The sequence below is a fragment of the Triticum urartu genome, chromosome 2A, assembly GCF_056163025.1.
Source record: "Triticum urartu cultivar PI428250 chromosome 2A, HENAU_Tu73, whole genome shotgun sequence".
NCBI lineage: Eukaryota > Viridiplantae > Streptophyta > Magnoliopsida > Poales > Poaceae > Triticum > Triticum urartu.
This window is the reverse complement of record NC_141874.1, coordinates 281,500,595-281,517,366: the sequence shown is the minus strand read 5'-3', so window position 1 is coordinate 281,517,366 and position 16,772 is coordinate 281,500,595.

Below are 16,772 nucleotides of genomic sequence, written 5' to 3'. Positions count from 1 at the left end.
ATCTCCACTCTAGCCCGTTTACGGCCCATTTTGTGAACCGTTATTGGTCCATGGATAGAACGACCCATGTTTGGCCAATCGATCATACGGCCCGTAGAAGGCCCATGGATCCTACGGCCCATATATTATTGCCCATGGATATTGTAGCCTAGTTATAAAAATAGGTTGTTGTGGCCACTAGAAAAATGCGAAAAAAGAACTGCAGTGACTACAAGCAAACAACTAGACAGTAAGGAAATAAATAAGCAAGCGACTAACGCTAGGCTATTACACATATTACATCCACTCGGCATCAAAGTTTGCAACTAGTGCAAATATAGGGAACAAAGAAGCATATTACATACACTGGCCATCTAAATTGGCCACCATTGCAAATAAATGCGGCAGCAAAACAAGTCCATAACTGAAACAACTTCATAAGAGCTCAAGAAATGTTATCCTAGGTATCCACCATGCTGGCAATAAGCTTAGAAAGGTTATTAGTTTTCTCCTATTTGGCGCTAAAATCCTCTAATGTCTGCTATTGCACCAGAAAGTATGCATTTGAATTCTCCACAGACTTCTGCAGTCCTTTGGCTTCTTGTCGCAACACAACTGATCGATGCCTTGCAGCTTGTAGTTGAGACATAAGAAACCAAACTGATTCCGACAGTGAGTTCGAATAACTTGTGCCAGCGGTAGTGGCCAGTAACTCGTACACTACACCAAGACAGGACTTTGGGGTTGTCTCACTGTCTTCAAGATAGTTTTCCTTAGTTGTTTTATCATCTTTGTTGGAGACCAACAAGGATGTCTCACTATTCTGAACCTTATCTGCATTACATCCTTTACCATTGCTTAATAAGGTACTCTTCCCCAATATTCTGTCAGCATTCTGAAAGAAGAAACAAGCAGACAGATAACAGATTTAGCATGTAGTATATGAAACTCATTTTGGTGAACCAGTTCAGTAGTAAGGTGGATAGGACTAAACTACCAAGTATTCTATTGCCAAGTAGTACATAATAAAAGCATCAAACAAACATATATCTATGTTCTATGGTCACTACATTGTCTTGCCAAATCAAAATAGAGACACGGCTCAAATCATATCAGTTCAAGACAAAGTAGCATTGAAAGAATACAAAGCGTGGGAAACTACATGGCACAACAAGATTTCATATGGGTACCACGGGTCTACATGTAGAACAACACTATTGGCGCTGTTCTGATGCTAGTAATGTGCATGATATGAGAAGTCAACTGTTTACACAATTGAAATTGAAATCAACAGAGCTATTTAGAAGAGCAAACATGTTGAAGGAATATGCTTAAACATACCTATTGTGCCATTGGAGTTTCGATTGGATCCATAAATTTAATAATAAATTCGTATGAGTAAATACAGTGATACAAGAGCAAAGCAGTATGCACGATATCAATGGAATCTTAAATGAGATCAGTTGTTCTTCAGGTTTAAGCACTTGTTTTACACGAATAGAATACTGTAAGACGCAGACACATAGTACTTAAAAATAAAAAATGAGCTCATTGACCTTACCACATTCTTGGTTCGGGACCAGTACAGAACAAGGCGTTCCCAGTCATCGTCCCGTAAATGTGTCTCAAGAGAATGTAAGGGAATCTGATGGGTTTCTTTGCCAGTGAAGTACATTTTCTTCAGGTAATTCCAATACTACCACCAAGCATTCTTGAAGATAGTAGAGGTATTAGCACAGGTTACCTCATCCTGAGTTTCCCAATTGGTCCTTCTCCGTAGAGAAAATGGGAACATTTCCTTTATTATAACCAGCACGGAGGTAGAATGTATGGGACAAAGCAAAGTAATTGCCATGAAAACATTACTTACACATAACTACTAAACGAACACCTACAACTGGCATTTTCCTTCATCTTTAGTATAATACTTCCATGATGGGAAGATACGCACATACGATTTAACAACATCAAATGCGATAGATGCTGAACTATGAATGGCTAGTTGTGCTTCGTCCACAGGAATAGGTGTACTAACTGGAGGAGTTGGGGTTTGCTGTGGTAGTACTGGCACTTTGGGCACTGGAGCTACCTTACTAACTGCTCTTGTTTGGGAGCTCTGTGGTGGAGCTGGTGTTGTGTCAACTGGAACTGGGTTACTATCTGCTAGGGTTGGGGTTAGATTGGGTGAAGCTGGTTCTCTGTCCATCGCAGTAGGGGTACAATCTGCAAGAGTCTGGTTTATGTGTGGTAGGGCTAGTTCTCGTGCATGTACAAACGGGGTGCTATGTCCACGAATAGGTAGCACTGTTTTATTTGAAGACCGTGTTTATACTCCGCTAGATACTGCCATCACCCGCTGCAATTCAAATGGCTGATAAAGAAGAAACGTAGTTGAATGTATAGACCTTGTATGAGAGACAAATGCAATAGATAGTGTGGAAAATAGAGGGCATGAAATAGTTCACATGTATATTCTTTAACTAAAAAGGATAGCATGACATAATTTCACATATATGATGTCTATTTAACATGGATAGCATAACCAGACATAATTCAAAGATATGATGACTAACTAAACAGGATGGCATGGGATAATTATATGATATCTTTAGTAAACAGGTTCGCATGACATATTTCACATACATGTTATCTAAGTAATCAGGACCGCATGATTTAATTCACATATATGATGTCTGAACTAATAACATGGTGTTGAATATTGTGTATATGATGTCTAAACTATGCAATGCAAGACACCATATGCATGATATGAGCAGTATAACCGTGCCAAGTTAGAGCATACACCTCGGTGGGGGAATAGGACTAGTAATCTATCTCTGAATCCATCTCTAAGGAGCTATCAGGACCCTGCAAGAGATCTTCTTTGACCGGTAGCACTATATTCTCTGAATACCTTGTTTTCACACAATTTTTTTCCATCACCCACTCAAATGGCTGATTCACAGGAAGAGTAGTTGAATGTACAAACATTGTCGACAAATGGAAATGTAATGAAGAAAAGGATTGGCAAGATATCATTCAAATACATGATGCCTGGTTAAACAGGATGGCATTGCATATTTCACATATATTATGGCTAGCTAAATGAGATGAGATTGCATAATTCACATATATGATATAGAAACTAAACATGTGGCATTACAAAACATGTCTAAACTAAGAAGATGACATAAATGATGTCGAAAGTAGGCACTGCAAGGCAACATATGCATGATATGACCAACATCATCATGCCAAGTTAGAGCAAACACCTCGGGGGGTAAATAGGAGTTGTCAGCTGCGTCTGAATCTGCCTCAGAACATATATCTTCCTTTGGACTACAATCTGGAGGGGGGAGGGTTTGCCATAACCAACCATGGAGCGATGTCTGCATGACATTGTATTGCCACGCAAAACTCTTCTCTTTTTCTCTACATGTTCAGCATGAATGTGTGCAATATCTGACATGCATACAAAAAAATATAGTGAGATTATGTAAGGAGAGCAGGCAAAAATCTAGAGTGAAGGTAACAACCAGTGGATGGATCCAAAAAATAATGATAGAAGGATGGTGATAGCTTTAATTTGATAAAATGACAGATGATGATTGCTTTACTTTTTGTTTGCCACCCAAGATGAAAAACATAGGCATACCCTAAGTGAACCAGATAAAAGACAGAGATACTATTCATTGCTGCCTCGATATGTGCCCCACAAGTAATTTTAAAACTCAAGTTTGAACATTAATTTGGACTTGTCTTGGAGTCTAAGAGGCGAATAGGGCGATAAAGTAGCAGGTAATATTAAGCAATGCATAACATAAGTAGAAACAAAAGAGTGCGACCACTCTTGTGGACCCGTGTACTACTCAGGTTCATCTGCTGAGTCGGTGATGTTGATGTAGTTGCGGTGGGCATTAGTGGCAGGGAAGGAGATCTGAGGCGGCGAAAGACGGTCAGGAGTCATGATGTCTGGTATGGTGGATGCTTTTGTCGATGGAGCACCTCGGGTGAGGTGGATGATGTCGCGACAGGACCAGGACAAACTACACAAAGTTTTCTTCAACACCTATCTATAACTGAAGTAATTCTATATGGGCTCCTTTGGCTTGTAGGATTCTAAAAACGCAGGGATAGGAAAAACACCGGAATAGGATAGGAATGCATGTGGGAAACAAAAGCATTTGTAAACATGGGATTTCTGTCAACTTGGGTGTTTGGTTCACAGGAATTGGAAGAGCAGAGGAGTGCAAAGAAACATGGCCAAATTAAAGCGAAACCATATGAATGTGTGTCAAGTTAGAAAGTTATTATGCCACTAACTTGACAAACATCATTAATATCAAATGGTATTCTAATGGCATCTCCAATAGATGATGTAAATACATTACCCAAAAGTGATAGATGTAAAATTTACATCACTAAAAAACACCTGACTACAACAGATGGGGTAAAAACTATTGACTCTGAACTTAACTGTCGAAACTGAAATTTACTGTGGAATCTGAATGTTACTGTCGAAACTGAACGCACTGGTAGCAGAGAGGCACTTCACATGTAGTTTTGGCCGCTCGAGCACTAGTAGTACAGAAACAGTGATCTAAATCAGGAGGCGGTCGATAGGGACAAAGCAGATAGCAGCCGGGGCAGGAGCGCCTGGAGGAGCACCATGAACTAGGGACAAAGTAGCAACTCGTCTACCTGCAGTAGCCCATGTACCACCATCAGCAACGCGAGCAAGAGCAATAGCAGAGCAGCAGCAGCACAAGCGAGGGGAAGAGTAGAGCAGTGATACGTCCATTTTGCATCATGTTTTTATGTTGATATTTATTGCATTATGGGCTGTTATTACACATTATAGCACAATACTTATGCCTTTTCTCTCTTATTTTACAAGGCTTACATGAAGAGGGAGAATGCCGGCAGGTGGAATTCTAGACTAGGAAAGGAGCAAATCTGAGAGACCTATTCCACCAAAAGTCCTAAAAATTTATGGAAAATTATTTTGGAATATATAAAAAATATTGGGTGAAGAAAGCACTAGAGGGGACCCACTAGGCATCTACAACGGTGGGGAGGGGGCTAGCCCTACCCCCTAGGCGCGCCCCTGCCTTGTGGGCCACCTGACAGGCCCCCGGTCCCCATCTTCTGCTATATCAAGGGTTTTTAACTGGAAAAAAATCAAGGAGAAGCTTTCGTGATGAAGCGCCGCCATCTTGAGGAGGAACTAGGGTAGTACCAATCTAGAGCTCTGGCGGAGCTGTTTTGTCGGGGAAACTTCCCTCCCGGAGGGGGGAATCATCGCCATCATCACCACCAATGATCCTCTCATTGACAGGGGGGAGGGGGGTCAATCTCCATCAACATCTTCAACAACACCATCTCCTCTCAAACCCTAGTTCATCTCTTTTATCCGCTTTGTCTCAAATCCTCAATTGGTACCTATGGGTTGCTAGTAGTGTTGATTATTCCATGTATTTGATGCTAGTTGGTTAATTCGATGGAAGATCATATGTTAAAATCCTTAATGATAATCAATACTCCTCTAATTATGAACATGAATATGCTTTGTGAGTAGTTATGTTTTTCCCGAGGAAATGGGACAAGTCTTGTTATAAGTAATCATGTGAATTTGGTATTTGTTCGATATTTTGATGAGATGTATGTTGTCTCTCCTGTAGTGATGTTATGTGAATGTTGACTACATGACACTTCACCATGATATGGTCCTAGGGGAAGGCATTGTGAACTAATAAACAGATGATGGGTTGCTAGAGTGACAGAAGCTTAAACCCTAGTTTATGTGTTGCTTCGTAAGGGGCTGATTTGGATCCATATGTTCCATGCTATGGTTAGATTTATCTTAATTTTTCTTTCGTAGTTGTGGATGCTTGTGAGATGAGTTGATCATAAGTGGGAGGATTTTCCAGGTAAGGACAGCACCCAAGCACCGGTCCACCCACATATCAAATTATCAAAGTAACGAATGTGAATCATATGATCATGATGAAAACTAACTTGACAACAATTACCATGTGTCCTCGGGAGCGCTTTGCTTTATATAAGAGGTCATCCAGGCTTGTCCTTTGCTACAAAAAGGATTGGGCCACCTTGCTGCACCTTAGTTACTCTTGTTACGTGTTATCCGTTACGAACTATCTTATCACAAAACTACCGGTTAGAGTGCTTGCAGAGAATACCTTTCTGAAAACTGCTTTTCATTTCCATCTGCTGCTCGTTGGGTTCGACACTCTTACTTATCGAAAGGACTATGATAGATCTCATATACTTGTGGGTCATCAAGACTCTTTTCTGGCGCCGTTACCGGGGAGTGAAGCCCCTTTGGTGAGTGGAATTTGGTAAGGAAACATTTATATAGTGTGCTGAAATTTACTGTCACTTGTCACTATGGAAAATAATCCTACGAGTGATGTGAGTGCAACAAACACTGGTTCCATTGCCCAGAATGTGCATAGGCCTAAGGACAAGATTGCAGCACCCAAGATCAGACCAAGCACTAAAGATCAGTCCTTTGAAGAATCAAAGTGCGGATCGAGAAGACAAAGACAAGTCAGAGAAACAAGATATCACTAAGGGGAAAACCTCCCTTGCCGGACATGCGAGCCTGGCGAGGATTAGGATCCCCCCCAAAGACAAGCCTCCAGACCTACTTGGCAGGTTTGCCGAGCACAGCAAGGGTGGACTGCTATAACACCCACGATGTGGCTATATCTCCCACGTGTTGGGGCATGACTTAGAGGCATAACCGCATGGTAGGAATGTTGCAAGAGGGGTAATCTTTACACATCCCATGTACTGAATAAGAAAGGGATAAAGAGTTGGCTTACAATCGCCACTTCACACAATACATAAATATAACATACATCATCCAGAATACAATCAAGGTCCGACTACGGTACCAAAATAAAGAAAGACAACCCCAAATGCTAGATCCCCGATCGCCCCAACTGGGCTCCACTACTGATCAACAAGAAACGAAACAAAATAATGATCAAGATCTTCATCGAGATCCCACTTGAGCTAGGTTGCATAACCTGCACTGGTATCATCGGCACCCGCAACTGTTTGGAAGTGTCTGTGAGTCACGAGGACTCAGCAATCTCACACCAGCGAGATCAAGACTATTTAAGCTTAAGGGTAGGAAAGGGTGATGAGGTGGAGCTGCAGCACTAAGCATATATGGTGGCTAACATACACAAATAAGAGCGAGAAGAGAAGCAACGCAATAGTCAAGAAGCTAGAAGTGATCAAGAAGTGATCCTGAAACTACTTGCGCACAAACATAACTCCAAAACCGTGTTCACATCCCGGACTCCGCCGGAAAGAGACCATCACGGCTACACACGCGGTTGATTCATTTTAATTAAGTTAGGTGTTAAGTCCTCTACAATCGGATATTAACAATTTCCCATCTCCCACATAACCGCGGGCGCGGTTGTCGAAAGTTTAAACCTTGCAGGGATGTCCCCACTTAGCCCATGACAAGCTCACAATCTGCGGAGACAATCCTCATCGGGGAACCCTCCGATTAGACTCGGAATCCCAGTTGTCAGTGTCAAAACCGGCGGATCTCGGGTAGGGGGTCCCGAACTGTGCGTCTAGGATCGATGGTAATAGGAGGCAGGGGACAAGAAGTTTTACCCAGGTTCGGGCCCTCTTGATGGAGGTAAAACCCTACGTCTTGCTTGATTAATATTGATGATATGGGAAGTACAAGAGTTGATCTACCACGAGATCGTAGAGGCTAAACCCTAGAAGCTAGCCTATGGTATGATTGTATGTATATATGATCTATCGACTAGCCTGGCCCTGGTTTATATAATGCACCAGAGGCCCAGGTTAACAAGAGTCCTAGCCGAATACGCCGGTGGGGAGAAGTCCTTGTCTTGATCGCCAAGTCTTTTGGAATCTTCCTTGTACGCGGCAGTTGTCCGAACTGGCCCATGAGTATACGGCCACGGGGGTCCTCGGCCCAATCTATTAGATCGGGAGATGACGTGTTGAGTACCCCCTAGTCCAGGACACCGTCAGTAGCCCCCTGAACCGGTCTTCAAGTTAGGGACACTCCTCGATTCTTCTGAACTGTTCTTCATCTTCAGTCGTCGGTCTTGAAAACTGGTTCAACAAATCTTCTCATCTTCGATCTTGAGGATCGCCGAAATGAATTCGACAAGTTTATACATCGGGTATCCGAGGAGCCCCTTTAAGTTTCCGGCCTTTATTAATGCCTTGTTATTTTTATGCCACACCTCAGGTTTGAAATTGTTCCCGGGCGGCAGCGTCCTCTTGCGTCCGAGCTCCAACGCCAGACTGCATTCGAGGTATCTTTTGCTGCCGAGCACCAACGCCGGACCGCTTCCCAGCTCTAACGCCGGAATGTATCCGAGCTCCAACGCCGGACTATGTATCCGAGCTCCAACGCCGGACTGTATCCGAGCTCCAACGCCGGACTATGTATCCGAGCTCCAACGCCGGACTGTATCCGAGGTGTCGTAAATCACCTTGGTTCAAAGAAGTTTGAAGGAGTTTAGCCGAGCTTAATGCCAGAAATGCCCTCTATGGAGCCAGCCACTAACGCCCGAGCTTTATGCTGGACTGCTTCCGAGGTGGTTCACCACCCCGAATGTGGGCCGATTTTTGTTAATATTTTTTATTGGTGCAATTTATTCTCTGCCGAGATATATAGCCAGTAGCCCTCAAGGTGTGTATCGGTCTAAAACACGAGATGCACCTGAAGGATGACGTAAGACCGCTGATCCCAGTAGCCGCTGAGACTCAAGTTGATTTGCAAAATTGGCTTGAGGATCAAGTCCAAGCTCGACAGAATACTTCGGGATACTAAAAGCGGCGTGCTCAGTCCTCGAGACTCAGGTTGGGTGCGGCCGACCAACCTAAGGATAAAAATCTCCTCGGAAACTATATTGCACATAAAATTTTCTGCATTGGACAAGCAATGCAGTAGCCCCCGAGACACTGGTCGGGTGGTAACACCAGATCAGGGGATCAATGTGCCCCTTTAATATTTGTAAATAATAAGCCCGAAGCCCAGTAGCCCCCGAGCCTTAATGCGGGCACGGGTGGCCGAATTAAGGATCAATATCCATAGTAAAATCACAAATTATGTGTAATGACTCTTATGTATCCAAGTACTTTACGTCATTAATGCTCGGATCTGCATTGTACAAAACTTTGTTGATCGACCATCGGCTTCCACCTCCTCGGCTAGTAGCCAAGGAGTGTTTGTCCTACTTTATAAAGCCTTTATGAGGGCAAAGATTTACAACAAACAAGGCAATCTGGCCATACGGTTTTATAAACAATGGTACGCAAAGAGTTATATTACTGTTTAACAGAAGAAATGTCTTCCAAAGAAAATAGTCCCGCTATCGGTTCCTTTCTTTGGGTTGTCATGCTAAGCATGATCATTAAACCTCAGCTCTAATGGAAGAGCAAAATATTGAGGATTTAGTTTGGGAGGCCAGTTAATAGCCCCCGGTAATGTTCGGCGACAGTCAGGGTCAAGCCGTAAACACTTCGGCCAATGTTATGAATGGCCCATCATTTAACATAGTCATCGGATCGCTGACCAGTTTACGCTTATTGTGAAAGTCAGTTTTCGGCTTTCTCCACTGAGGTGCTTAGCCATGTGAGCTGGAAGCACAATTGCAGTGGTTCTCCCTTTGCACGCCTACCCGAACAAAACGGAACGTAGGAAGCAAGTGTAGGAGCCGGGCAACCCAACTATTGACCGAAGACACAATTCGAAACCGATGCATATATAGCAATATCTGAGAATGTTTTTGCCGAATCCCTAAGGGTGTCCGGCGTTGCACTGCGAGACTAATGCTGGAAAAGCACAAATAGTTTAAAAGTGCCAAAAAGCTTGGAAAACCAAGAAACATTAGTAAAAACATGACGTCCGGACAATATCAAGTGTTCGGTGCCAATCCGAAAGTTGGTCTTAGAAAAAAGAAGTGCTTCTGTCATGCTTTAACATGATACATCCTATCTCAAGACTTCGAGCGGGTCAGCCTACGGCTTCAACCTCCTATCCCGAGGGCGGAGTACTTCTCATCAGGCCAGTTTAGCAAACTAAACTCTAGCGGCTTTGAGAGAGAAATTAGGCTCCCTGGCTAGTGACCGCACACTCGTGTCGAAAAAAGGAGTGATAAATAATAATAATAAAACTTTGCAACGACTAAGAAGAAGAACACTTATTATAAAACGGCTCAAGTAAACTTACGATCCCCCAAGTGACTTGGGTAGAAGAATGATTGCATGTACCGAAGTACTTATATCATATCTATGTTCAACCGAACTTTAAACGCGTCTTAACCGACCGTCAGCTTCTCCCTCTTCGGTCAAGGACCAAAAAGTGTTATGTACTCCATCGGTCGAGAATATCGACGGTGTTTCCAATAACCAAGCAATCAGGCCATAAGGCTGTAACAGACAAAGCGCGCTCAGGGAACTTCTGCTATATTACCGTGAAGTGTAAGAAGCATCTTCGAAGAAAATAGTACCCCCACCGATACCTTTCTTCGGTGCTCATTGTTATTATGAGACTTGTGCAATAGATTTTTTGTACTCATGAGTTCCATTGTGTGCCGACCATCATTGAAAACTATAAGAGCGCTAGCTTTCGGCTTCACCCAGTCTGAGGTCCGGCTCGGGCGACCCGATCGTGACAATCGCAGAGGTGCTCCCTTTACTCCCTAGCCGAACAATCGGGAACATAGGGGTAAACACAGGAGCGAGGCAAGACAACTTGCAAATCGCTTAAGTCAATATGGTGCATATTGTGGCATAATACACGAACAAGGAACGAAGCCGTACAAGTATAATCACATGCAAGAGGAAAAGCTTCATAAAGGAAACCCCCAAGTGAATTGGGTCCTTGAATTTGTGTGTCACAAACAAATTTTGGACAACGAAAAAATTTTACAAGCAACTTTTTCCAAAAAAGTATAATGCTTGGTCGAACCGAACACAAGTTTGAAATTAAAGCTTTGAGCATGAAAGCGACTTAGCTGGTTAATGTGTTCGGTATTGATGACGCGGTTCGAGCTTGATGCGGGGCAAGGTTCCATCCCCCAAGCCGGTCCCGAGGTGGCGGAGCGGAGAGTTCGACACGACAAAGTGGTGACATAGCACGGTCAATGCAGACCGGCAGAGTGACGCCGAAGTCCCCAGATCGTTTTCCTGTGCACAAAAAATAGTGCAAACTAGAGATAATAGTAATAATGATAATTAAAAAAATGTTGCATAATAAATAATTTATGCAAAGTGAGTAATAAAAGAAATATGGCCCGGCGCCGAAGTCAATGTCGATGCAGGGTGTCGGCGTGATGCAGTAAAGGCGTGGCAAAGCCTGAATTCACAGGTCGGTCCGAGTTCCGGATGCGGCATTCGCCGGACTATGTACGGAGACTGACCGGACCACCATGCGACCGTCGTTAATGCGGCCACCATTTGATAGACCTGTATACATATGATGGACAAATCAGAGTAATAATTCCTTGGGAAAAATTGAACCCAAACAAGCAAAAAATACTAGGATTAATAGCACCTGGTTTATTTGTTGTAGCAATCCGAAGGAAGGTGATTCCCAAAATTGGGACTCAATCCGCACACCCATTACCGGAGTAGGTTGATGAAGAGATGGCGAAGCCTCGATGCCAGCCGATGAGTCGAAGTAGGTCGGCGTGATGGACACCAGCTTGAAGAAGCAATAGTGCGGCCCTGCCGATGCAGGTCGTGACGTGGTCGATGCCGGCTTGATGAACCAACCGTGCGGTGATGCCGGTATGCCCGCTTCGTGTAATCCGTGGGGCGGCGATGTTGGTGATGATTTATCCTTCGCGATGCCGGACTCTTGTTCGGCTTGCCGAGGTGATGATCCAAAGAAGTTGAGCTCGGCTCAACAAAGTGACGACGTGTCTAGCGCAGGTCGGCAGCCGTGGAGCAATATTGCCGGACTGGTTTGACACCAGCATGATGTTGAAGATCATGTTCAAAAGATCTTAAAGTTAGTGGGATGTGTTCGGGAACAAAACACAATACCCCATACAAAACTTCCTTCAAAAGGGATGTCCGAAATCCTGTTCATAAAAAAGACGAACTCGGGTCGGATTCGTTTTCGCGCAGAAAACAGATCCGAAAAGTGATGCACTAATCGGAAGGTTCCCGGAGTTTGGACGGTCGGATCGAGCTAAAATTTTGAGAGGTGCTAGATATAGGAATTCCGCAGCCGATCAACGGTTGGATCTTTCAAAGGACGTCCGAGATAGAAGCTGGACACCACGCCCTAAACTCGTCCAGATTCCCGTCCAGATTTGACAGGGCTCCGGTATATCATAGATTGCCAGAGATTCCTCCATCGGAACTCGACGAAATTTTCTAGGGTTGTTGTAGACTCGATTCTGCACAATTCCACCAAAGCGATCGTTAAAGCGACCCTCGAGGAGGCAGTGGCAGTGGATACGCGTTCGCTATCCGGAAAAACAGCACAGTCGCCCGAGGGCAATGTTGACGTTGATCCCCCGAGCTCCATGGACGATTCCTCCATGATCTTGATAGAGATCGGAGTTGGTGTTGATGAAGGCTCTCGTCCGAACATGGTGATCCGAACACGGGGCGCGGTTCTTGGTCGAACCAAGGTGACCAGTCGAGCTGGTGACGAGGATGCCAAAGTCGCAGTTGATCTGCAGGCGAACCATCGATCCTTTTGTCGATCACATAGTGGAACTCTCAATGAAAGCACCAATGTCGGTGTCAAAACCGGCGGATCTCGGGTAGGGGGTCCCGAACTGTGCGTCTAGGATCGATGGTAACAGGAGGCAGGGGACACGAAGTTTTACCTAGGTTCAGGCCCTCTTGATGGAGGTAAAACCCTACGTCCTGCTTGATTAATATTGATGATATGGGTAGTACAAGAGTTGATCTACCACGAGATCGTAGAGGCTAAACCCTAGAAGCTAGCCTATGGTATGATTGTATGTATATATGATCTATCGACTAGCCTGGCCCTGGTTTATATAATGCACCAGAGGCCCAGGTTAACAAAAGTCCTAGCCGAATACACCGGTGGGGAGAAGTCCTTGTCTTGATCGCCAAGTCTTGTGGAATCTTCCTTGTATGCGGCAGTTGTTCGAACTGGCCCATGAGTATACGGCCGCGGGGGTCCTTGGCCCAATCTATCAGATTGGGAGATGACGTGTTGAGTACCCCCTAGTCCAGGACACCGTCACCGGTGCACATGACATTTCGACAATGGTAAAACTAATCTAGCAAGACCTCCCGGCGTGCCGACAGCCTGATAGTAGCCGCGCGTATCTCGTCTAAGGCCACGCCCAGATGGGTCAGCCTACAGGTATATACCAAATACCTCAGGTTTCCCGAGGCGGCCCCGCAGTCTGCCCATTTGGGACCAACACCATCAGCACTGCCCCCTGCTATGTAGAAAGAATCCTCGGGTTCATGACGCCCTATGCCAATTAATTATTTAGTTCAAGTATTATTATGGCAACTGTTAAAACCAATCTTGGGCCTTGCTGGAAGAGTTTTATTCAAAGCGAACACTCAAGAGGGGCCCATAAACCCTCACCGTGTCAAGGATGCAAAATCAAGTAACATATCATTGGTATGACGAAAACTAGGGTGGCAAGAGTGGAACAAAACACAAGGCATAAGCTGGAGCCTTTCACCCTTTACCAACTATATATGTGCGTTAATTAAATGAGAGATATTGTGATATCCCATGATATCCATGTCCCAACATGGAACAAACTACAACTGCATCGGCAACTAGCAACGCTATAAGAGGGGCTGAGCAAAGCGGTAACATAACCAAACAACGATTTTCTAGGAAGGGTAAAAGGTTAGAGGCTATCATGGCAATTTGGGACGCTTGATAAACAAGGGGTAGGTAGCGCGACATAGCGATAGCATCGAGACAACTAGCATAGCAAAGATTGTAGTGGTATCCAGGGTAACAGTCATCTTGCCTGAAATCCCGCTAGGAAGAAGACCAAATCCATGAAGTAGAAGAACCAATGCAGTTGAATGAATCCTCACAATTGCAACATCACAGGAACTATCGAGAGGAACACAACCGGAAAGAAAGCCAACAACATTGTAAACAACCATCACATAAACATGGCATGATGCACAACCAAGTATGATGCATGTCCGATTTAATGAGTCATGGCATGGCAAAGTGCAACAAACAATACTACAAATTAACTGGAGCTCAATATGCAACGAGTTGCATATCGATGAAACTTCACAACAATTATATAGTTCTCTCCTGTTTAAACTACTCAACAATATTAAATGTTGTTGAACATGGCAAGAGGTGAAGCATAATTAAACTACCTATCTAGGAAAGTTTAAATGAGGTCGAAAATAACAAACAATAATTCCAGAAAATCCTCATATGTTATTTAGCAATTTTTAACACAAATAACAATTTTAAACATTTTAAATATTGTTATCATGATGCAGATGACATATGCAAGTTATATGCAATTTTAAGAAAATGTTGACATGAGCATGTTATGAAGCATTTGTCACCGTGGCAGAACGAAAGGGGTACCACGACAACGACAACGAAAATGGTGCCACGGCAGCATATCCGTTGATCCGACAACTCATTGAGATACCGGTGCAAAAGAACAAGTGTGCGGAGCAAGTCATGCAAGGACGGTGGGGTGAACCCGGTTAGCGGGTTCCCACGAGTCGACGGCATGGCAAACGAGGAGGAAAGTGCAACGACAACTCGAACATGATGCAAACACGAGCATCTCATACAACACATGCATTCATCCACGGGTGATCGTACCGGCGGTTATACCTTTGAAGCGTGCATTTATGGAGCGGATCGACTCGGTGCGATGTAGATGAAGTAGACATTCTCGAAACGGTCATAGTGGAAGTAGTGGCACAAGTTTCATAGAGGAACTTGATGAATCTAGCATCTTCGGGGCGACGGTAGTAGTACACGACAACCGTAGTCGATCTTGAATGGTCGTCAATATCATGGTACTTGGCGATAGTAGTGATACATGGGTTGTAGCCAGCTTGGCGGGTCATCGAAGCCAGCGGCGGTCGAGGTACTTGGCATCCAAGTAGGCTCCGGGGTACTTGACGGATTGGGGCCGGAGGCGTTCGGTCCAACGAGCGCCACAGGTGCATAGAGGTAGCAACTAGTGTGATACCGGCCATGGTGTGGGTCTCGTGGCTTGGTCATGGCGCCTACTGCTAAAACCAAAGAAGGTGCACGAGATGCGACAGGACACGAACTACTGGGAGTCATGGTGGTGAGGTTGCAGGGGAGGTAGGCGACAGAGGCGCCATGGGAGCCTGCTGCAGGGAGGTGGAAGCGCTGTTGTTACTGCTGCCGGCGGCAACCGATGAGCAAGAGCTGGGAGGTTGCTGGTGAGCAGAAGAAGAGGCGGCAAGGCGGTGGAGGTCGCCGGCAGAGAAGGATGACGGAGGGCCGCGGAGGGCGACACTGGGCGCTAAGGAGGTGGCTCGGTGCAGCGGCCTGCAGGTGGTCGCCGGCACAGGCGCCATGGCCGAAGACCGAAGTCGGGGTTTGTGACAAAGGGTCATCACTGATCGTGGGAGGCACAGGGGAAGGTCTCGCCAGGCGGCACGCTGGTCAGCGCGGGGCAAGGAGGCGCTGCTCCTCTGTGTGTGGGTATGCATGCATTGTGTGTGACGACGCGAGGAGGTAGATATGGGATCGAGTGTGGGGGGTCGAGAGGAGGGGGATCAGGCACCCTCTGCTTGTGAGCGTGTGGGAGGCGGCCCTAGGTGGAGGGGATCGAGAGGAGAGGGAGAGGGATCGAGAGCAGATCGGGCTAGGGTTAGGAGGTCTAATTGGGCCTTGGGCCAAATTGGGCTGCTGGGAGGTGCAGCAGGGTTGGGCTCTCTTCTCTCTTTAATCTCCCATAGTTCACAAAAGAAAATGATGGAGAGGAAGAGAAAATATTTGAGGGCTCAAATATTTTCTAATTGAGACAAAAATTAACAAGTAGCCACTTGGCATATTGCCAAAGTGCCACAACTTGAAATGGGCCATACGGAGAAAAGATCATGGTTGCAAAAATATTTTAGAAACAAGAGGGAATTAAAATGCAAGTTTGTTACGATGGCTTCGAAGTAAATGGAATATTTTGTTATAGCTCCCAAAAATTACTGGGAGACTTTGGCATGTTTTAAAGAGAATTTCACCATGTGAATTCCCTCGATTTAAATGGATCGAAGATCCATACGGTTTATTTAGTTGATTTTTAAAAAGGGGTGCAAGATGACATGATGCAATGCACATGATGCAAAGATGAATGCAACGAACCAAACAAATCACATGACGAATCTCGGAATCCATGGAAGGCATCTGGAGCACCAGTCTTGGGGCATCAGACTTCTTCCCGGGAAAAGTGCATTCGGATGACGTACTTCAAGTGCTCCCTGGAGGGGGCAACAAGTAGCACGCCAACTCCTGCACCTTGTATGGAAAAAGCACCATCAAAATACATAATCCATCCTTGGGGTGATTCCTTGCCGGGGATAGCTGTTTGCATTGCTTCCTCGTTAGGGGTTGGCGTCCATTCTGCAATAAACTCTGCCAGCGCCCTGCTTTGAATGGTTGAAGTGCTCTCAAACTTCAAACCAAAACTGGATAACTCCAAAGCCACTCCACTATTCTGCAAGTAGCCTCAGGGTTTCGGTGTATCCTCTACAACGGAAAATGAGTAACAACCGTG